Raw genomic sequence first — 8,437 nt, 5'->3', positions numbered from 1 at the left:
ATGGAGCCATCAGGCAGCTTTCTGCTTTTGGTCAGCATGGCCTATCTGTTCATCTTCACAGGTGAGTACTATATATATGATAAAAGACATTCTGGACCAGATCATTTAGTGTCAGCAGTCTTGATGTGATGTGATGCTGTTAATGATGACATTGATAATGATGATAATTAGGATGGTTAATGATGGTAGCTGCCCATCACATTTTTAATGGAGAAGGAACTTTTATTTACAAATTGACTACTTTAGTTATTAGTACAATGCTACACCAGAGATGGTTTTATCCTATTGAAAAAAAAATGTTACATCTCGTAGGATGAGATGGTCTGTCCTGGGTCATGTGGGCTCCAAGTGGGTAATCTAGGAGTTCCAGGCCAATTAATTGTGTTCCCTTCAGCAGACCACAATTAACAGCAGAGGCTTCATTCCTCAAGGAAACAATTTATAGTGAAATCAGAAATTTTCATTTAGAATCACCTTTAAGAAATTCTTATCTAGGGGTGCCTGGGTGGCTCAGTGGGTTAAAGCCTCTGCCTTCGGCTCAGGTCATGCATGATCCTAGAGTCCTGGGATCGAGCCCCGCATTGGGCTCTCTGCTCAGGAAGGAGCCTGCTTCCTCCTCTCTCTCTGCCTGCTTCTCTGCCTACTTGTGATCTCTGTCTGTCAAATAAATAAATAAAATCTTTAAAAAAAAATTCTTATCTAAGGAGTTCAACTGCGAGAATTTTTCGGAGAAGCTTTCGTTTTACAGAAAGCTGACTCGTTCTTACTCACCCAAGCAAAGTAAAGAGATTATTAGAAAGAGAGACTCCTAGAGAGAGAAGTAAAAAGTGCCTACAACTGGGATGCTAAGATTTCACTTCTAATCCTCATTATGTTCCTATCTTTTTTTTAAATAAGGAGCAACTTACTCCTTTTCTCTGGCTTCTATCTCATCACATTAAAATATAGAGTGTGAACTTCACCTGCTCTAAGACTTCTTTCAATAAAAGATTATGCTTCACTACCTTAGCTCTAAAGTCTGGAAGACCTGGGTTTGAATGCTGGCTCGGCCATTTACAAAGTGTATGTCCTTAGACAAGTTATTTTTTTTTTAAGATTATTTATTTATTTATTGACAGAGAGAAATCACAAGTAGATGGAGAGGCAGGCAGAGAGAGAGAGAGAGAGGGAAGCAGGCTCCCTGCTGAGCAGAGAGCCCGATGCGGGACTCAATCCCAGGACCCCGAGATCATGACCTGAGCCGAAGGCAGCGGCTTAACCCACTGAGCCACCCAGGCGCCCCTTAGACAAGTTATTTGCCCCAGAACTCAACTTCCTTCTCTCTGGGATAATTGGAATGACTTAATGTATATAAGATTTAATATAGTGCTTAAAACATAGAAATCTCCCAAGTACATGGTAGATAGTGTTAATGGGAATGATGGTGAATCACGTGACTTTTTAAAGTGCTCTTGAAATTCTTTTATATTCTATTATTATGTTACCACTTGTTTGCCAGTTATCTTGGTTATCCCTTAATCAAATGACTTCAGAATTTTGGAATTCTCAACTTCTTTTCTGGTTAAATATATGCTTCTTTGATAAAGAATAGATCTAGACTGTGCCTTCCTCCCTTCAGGAATAGCTCAGTTTTTTTGTTGCTGTTGCTTTTTAAGATTTTTTATTTATTTCACAGAGAAAGAGAGGTCACAATAGGCAGAGAGAGAGTGGGGGAAGCAGGCTCCCACTGAGCAGAGAGCCTGACATGGGGCTCGATCCCAGGACCTTGGAAGTCAAAGCCAAAGGCAGAGGCTTTAACCCACTGAGCCACCCAGGCTCCCCAGAATAGCTCAGTTTTAAGATAAATCTTAAGGAAGTGAGCCACATGTTTGGATAAAAGCCACATAGATCATAAATAGCAAATGAAAGGAAAAGAGCTTTGTACTGAACATTTGTAATCTGTCATCTAGTTCCATTGTGTGGCTAACAGGTTGTGTGTCCTGAGAAATCTTCTTCCCTTCTCTGGGCCTCAGTTTTTCCTCCATAAAACAAGACAGTTGTAAGGGACTATCACCAAGGATAATTTTAGCTGTTAAATTCTGGGATTCTTCTGAGCTGTTGTGATTTATCAGTGTGTGTTCTCTTACTGCAGAGGCTGTAAGCCAAGGAGGTTCTCAGGTATGTACTCTCCCATGGGTCCTCTTCAATCATAAGAAGTTGCCTTACAACAATAGCAGATCTAGAGCTGAAGGGTACATGGCTGTTCTGTTAAGATCTTCAGAGTTCATTTGGCTAGCTTGGTGAGAAGACAGAATGGTGGCCTGACACACTGACATAGACAAAGGATCATCACTGATGCAGATCCACCAAAGGACTTGAAACTCACCTCCCATCCTCCTTAAATTAGTCAGATGTCGCATTTCCATAGAAGGCATTTATAGGCAGTATTTATTAAACCGTGGCGTGAATATCATTTATTTTCCAAATCAGGATAATTTTGGAAGTGGAAGTACTGTGTACAGTAGTTCTAGCAAGAAGATAATAAGAAAATGGAGAGCATCCCAGGCAACTCAGGACATCCGGTAACTCTGGATCTGTGTACCTTATTCATAACATCCCTACAAGTGCTTCATAAAAACACACATTCCTGCTTCTTATACATCCATATTACACTATCAATTGAATTAGGACATCTAGGGATTTTGAGGCCAAGGAATTTTCATTTTAAGAAGTCCCCTGCCATTTTGGCACATTAAAATTTGAGAACCACAGCTCTAAATTTCAGTATTTCAGTTAGTCTGCTTGAGTATACACAGTGAGTCTATGCCAGACTCATAAATGGGGAATCCGCTGCAGTTTGTGTTAGCAAGTAATAATTACAGGATCAACATTCTTGAGAAGGTCTACAATGAAAGTAATAGTAACAATAATAATAAGACCTACGTTAAAAAATAGATATATATCTTCAAATACAAAAAAATACAGTGGAGCAGTTTATCTTATTTACTGAAATATGACCTTTGTGAAAGAGAATATGTAGGCTCCTATTCCAGCCCTATAACTCCCTAAATGTTTGATTTGAAGTAACGTATGTCAGTGTTCTGTGCCTCAGTTTCTTTATCAATCAAATTCAGCTAATAATAGCACTTACTTCAGTATTATGAGTTAGTTTATATACAGCCCATGAGAGTGTTTAGCACATAATAAATGCTAAATACAAATTATTATTAAATGATGTTTTATAATTACATTTTAATAATTAAGTTACATTTATAATTTTGCCTTTCTAATTCAATATTAAATATTTTTCATAAAATGATTATAAAGGGATATAAGGAAAAACAACTTCAGTGCTTTTGAAACTTTAATCCACTCATGAAATATCCTGCACACTGATACCAAAGAATATTCTAATGTTTAACTTCTGTCACTTGATCCTCTATTTTAAAATCATATTTTTCACCTGCTCAGAAGGTAATATCTAAATTCTTTAGCTTTGCATTTCAGTCCATTTCTGATCTGTGGGCAGTGTCCCTGTTTCCCCTCATTCATTCTTTACCCCCCTGCAACCAGGGCACTGCCCATACCAGATGGCCCACAGTCTCTCCCTGGCCAAGACCTCTCAGATGCCTTTGCCGATGCTACTCTTTATCCGAAAGACAACCGGCAGCTACTGTCTGTGCCATCATTAAATTGTGCCCATTCTCTCAAAATGTAAGACTATTCCATGTGAAATTTCTACTTTCCAAAAATTAGCCTATTACCAAATTGTGAGATGCGCCTTTTTTCATCTACATATCTAACCTACAAACTTAGTTTAAAATATGCTGATGGAATGGTCTAAGTGGACTTCTTTGTACTTATTTTTTAAAGTTTTTATGACCTTTTCATTTTGAAATAATTTGATTTAAAGAAAAAACAGTAAAAATAGTTTGAAGAAATACCTTCTTAATATTTTACATAACTTTAGCACAGTCATCAAAATCAGGATCTTAACATTGACACGTAACTGTTAACTAATCTATCATCTTATCCAAATTTCACCAGTTGTCCCCCAAAATACCATCGTTCTAGTACGGGATGTAACCTAAAATCACATGTACTTGTCTTATCTCCTAATCTCAACTCTTTTTAAGCAACAGTTACTTTCTTGAGGAAAAATTTGATTGTAAAATTTTCACTAGAAATTTAGACGACCTTGGAAATTCAACTCACTGGCACAAGGTTGGCAACTCAATCAATGTTTATTGAGTACCCAGTAAAGAAATTAAATTGCTTTCCTTATGGAATCATGCAAAAGGTAATTAAAATGGAAGCTAAATAGCAATAGGAGAAATCTTTTAAAACAAAATCATGATAAATAAGAAGGAAAATAAAAGGAGAATTTGATTATTTAAAATATATATATACAACAATGGGGAATTAGTAAAATAAATCATTTCATGTCTTTAGAATGGAGTATTACACCACAAAAATTGTGCTTTCCAGGATGTGCATAATGGTACAGAAAAGGTAAAGTGATAAAGAATGAATGGGGCATATTTATAGTGTGATTCTATTTTTTTTAAGATTTTATTTATTTATTTGACAGATAGAGATCACAAGTAGGCAGAGAGGCAGGCAGAGAGAGAGAGGGGGAAGCAGGCTCCCTGCTGAGCAGAGAGCCCGATGCAGGTCCGGATCCCAGGACCCTGAGATCATGACCTGAGCCGAAGGCAGAGTAACCCACTGAGCCACCCAGGCACTTCTGTGATTCTATTTTTAATATAAAACTGGAAATGCAATGCATACAGAAGAAATGGCAAGAACAACAAATGCTTGGGGTACCTGGGTGGTGCCTGAAGCCTCTGCCTTCAGCTCAGGTCATGGTCCCAGGGTCCTGGAATCAAGCTCCAAGTCGGGCTCTCTGCTCAGCAGGGAACCTTGTTCCACCTCTCTCTCTGACTGCCTCTCTGCCTGCTTGTGATCTCTGCCTGTCATATAAATGAATAAAATCTTAAAAAAAAAAAAAAAAAGAACAACAAATGCTTGCAAAGGACATCTCTGGGTGCTTGGACAGCATGTAACTTTTACTACTTTTTATTTTCTACATATATCTTCATTGGAATAATAAAATATATGCTTTTTCAAAGAATTTCTAAGCATAAATTTAGCCTATCTTTTCGTTCCATGAGTGAACTAATGATGTCAATGGCATTATTCATGAAGTAAAAAAAGCCTTTCATTTAAATTCCAGGCTTTTTGCAGCGACTATGAGAAACTAGCTACAGGGAGAAAACCCTGTCTCGAGATCCAAAAACCAGTGTGTGGTTCTGATGGGCAAACTTAACCTCAATGGCTGTGAATTCTGCAAGGCAGCTACGTAAGCACATAGAAGTGGCTTCTAGAAATGCACGCTTAGTTTGGGCCAGTGGGGAATAGGCCTGAGAAGGTACTGGTTAAGACTTTCCTGTTCTAAGTATTGTACAGACAGCTCTTAATTAGAATTAGACAAACTAATTATCCCCAAGGAGACCTAGAAAGTGTTAAGTATCCTTTCCCATTTCTACTACATTTCATTCTGAGCCCCATCGCTTTTTTTTTTTTAGTTTTATCTACTTTTATTTTTTTGAGTGATTAAATTTTTTTATTTATTTTCAGCATAACAGTATTCATTATTTTTGCACCATACCCAGGGCTCCATGCAATCCGTGCCCTCTCCAATACCCACCACCTGGTACCCCAACCTCCCACCCCCCGCCTTCAAACCCCTCAGATTGCTTTTCAGAGTCCATAGAAAGGAGAAGGGAGTTGGGAAAAATTGGAAGGTGAGGTGAGCCCCATCGCTTTTCTTTCAGGGAAAAAAAAAAATGGAAAACTTGGTTTCAAACACAACGGGAAATGCTGATTCCTCTGACCCTGCAAGCTAAGAATAGTGTTCCATTTGTCCTTGGCATCAGAAGATTTGGTCCCTGTTACTCACTACCTTTTGTGGGGTATTTCCCACCTGTTATCATGCATGAAGGACAACAGTTTGAGTAAAGTTACTTGGCAGACTTTCACCATTGGTGTTCTTTGGTGTTCTTTTTGGGTCACAGTGGAGCCACCTGTTTGATTTAGTTAGACCACCTGAGTCTGAAATGCTACCACTTGAAAACAAACACCGGGCATAGATTGTTACTACACTTTTCAAACCCAGAATTCACTCACCAGCACTTTGAATCTCGGCTCTTCAGACTTATGCAGATGAGCTCAAGGTAACAAAGCTTGGCCCAAGAAAATATATATTATCTGACCCAAATTAGCGTTCTGTAGTATATCGTATAGTTGGGGAAGTATTTTGCCCTAAGAGGCACACTGAGTGGCTTTTAGAGCTTCTCAGCTTGTATGAGGAGACAAGAAATAAGTACCACATTGGACAGACTGTGGGTCCCTTTGGTCATCGAAGCAGCTGAAGAGGTTCAGGAAAAGCTGAAGCCCAAGGACAGTTGTCTTGGGTTGTATCAGTTTTACCAGCTTTATCAGTTTACTCCACTGTTATCTAAAATAGCGTCAGCTTCTATGAGTGGTAGAATGTGAAAAACCTTGAAAGTATACATTTATTGACATGTTGTAGGTACTTAGAGATCTAAAGATGGACAGACAAGCTTGGCATCTTCAGACTGTTTATAGACTACTTGGAGAGACAAATGTATCCCAACTAACTAAAATGTAGTTTGATATGCTTCTGTTTTTTTTAAAAATCGCAGTGAATGAATTACTCCTTTTGTTAATTACCCAAATAATTTTTCAATACTTATGAGATACCAGCTACCATCCCAAGAATGGGGTGAAGTTCTCTATTTTAAAGTGTCATGCTTTAAGATTTAAGTGGGTGCACAAAAAAAAAATTTTTTTAAGATTTTTTTAATTTATTTGACAGAGAGAGATCACAAGTAGGTAGAGAGGCAGGCAGAGAGAGAGAGGAGGAAGCAGGCTCCCCGGTGAGCAGAGAGCCCAATACGGGATTCGATCCCAGGACCCTGAGATCATGACCTGAGCCAAAGGCAGCGGCTTAACCCACTGAGCCACCCAGGTGCCCCACAAAAAATATTTTAAAAACATATTTTCAGGGAGTGCCTGAGTGGCTCAGTCAATTGAGCATCTGACTCTTGATTTCAGCTCAGGTTGTGATCTCCAGTTGATGAGATTGAGTCCTGAGGCAGGCTCTGCCCTGGGCATGGAGCCAACTTAGTTGGGATTCTCTCTCTCTCCTCTCCCTCTGCCCCTCCCCCCACCCCTCCCTCCACCTCCCCCACTTGCATGTTCTCTTCCTCTCTCTAAAAAGAAAAAAAAGGGATAACAGTAATTTTTCCGTTATCAATAAATTGGTAAAGGAAATCAAATTGAGACCTGAGAGGGAGAAGGGCGGGTACAGTTTAGAGAGAGGAATTATTTGAAATTGGTAACTCTAAACTGAATCTTGACAGCTTAAAAAGGATTTAGTCCCATGCAAATTTGGAGGCAGAGTATTCCAAGCAAAGAGAAAAACAAACAAACAAACAAAACAAAACAATCTGAAAAATAAAAATAAAAAATAATAATAATTTAAAAAATAATAACACACAATTCAAAAATCAAAACTCAGAAATGGAAATCGAAGGTTGGTGTGATCAATGATGAAAGGCATCAGTTCATAAAGAGCCTTGGGAGCCAAGCTAAAGAAATTCATAGCCTAAGAATTATAGGAAATTACTGCCGTGCGTTAATAGAAAACCTCATTGCAGGGATGGCATTTTTAGCTGATCAATGACATACAAGAAATTTGCTGGGTTGAAAAGAATGGAATACGTAGGTGATGGATCACTAAATTCTACACCTGAAATCAATTTTACCATTTATGTTAACTAACTAGTATTTAAATTTAAAACAAACAAACAAACCTCTCACACTAAACCTGTACCAGGCATATTAATGGGGCAATTCATGTATAAAGATAGTTTTAAAACATGAGTTTCTTGTGAAAGAAGTGTTTTTCAACTAAAAGCAGGAAGGATTTTCCAACGAGTCTTTTTTTCAGAGTCACGTTGCATACAAACTGAAGATTGCCTCTTGTATTGAATTGTATAATAAAAAATCAATTTAATGGTTGACAAACATTGGCATTCAAATAAAGATGCTGCTGGTATTTTGGAAGGAAGGAAGGAGAAGGGGGGGAAGCAGAAGAAAAAATCCAGAAACATTGTGAAAAATGATATATTAGAGAAGGTTGTTTCCAAAGTCTCAAACTGAGTATGCAGAAAAACTAAGATCAGCACTGAGGGAATGCCAGTATCACATACTTTTCAGCACACTGTTGCTAGTGTAAAAGGTCTCCAACAAATGGAAAACAAGGCTTCAGGATTTTCCTAGCCCACACACAGTCACTTCTTTTCGTAGATACCAATATTTGAATACTAAAGAAGTTCACATAAAAAAACTGGATTTCTAGAAACTCTGG

At 38.2% G+C, this 8,437-nt stretch overlaps 1 pseudogene across 1 annotated transcript; it reads left to right on the top strand.

Annotated features, from left to right (window-relative positions):
- LOC309860934 (serine protease inhibitor Kazal-type 12-like) lies at positions 1–5,345 on the top strand (annotated as a pseudogene). Its single transcript has 3 exons — positions 1–61; positions 2,132–2,157; positions 5,216–5,345. The product of its transcript is annotated as a serine protease inhibitor Kazal-type 12-like (transcript).
- The last annotated feature ends 3,092 nt before the right edge of the window (positions 5,346–8,437 follow it).

The sequence above is a fragment of the Mustela nivalis genome (assembly GCF_964662115.1).
Source record: "Mustela nivalis genome assembly, chromosome: 3".
Taxonomy (NCBI): Eukaryota; Metazoa; Chordata; class Mammalia; order Carnivora; family Mustelidae; genus Mustela; species Mustela nivalis.
The sequence above is the reverse complement of the archived record's forward strand: the minus strand, read 5'-3'. Positions and strand labels throughout refer to the sequence as shown.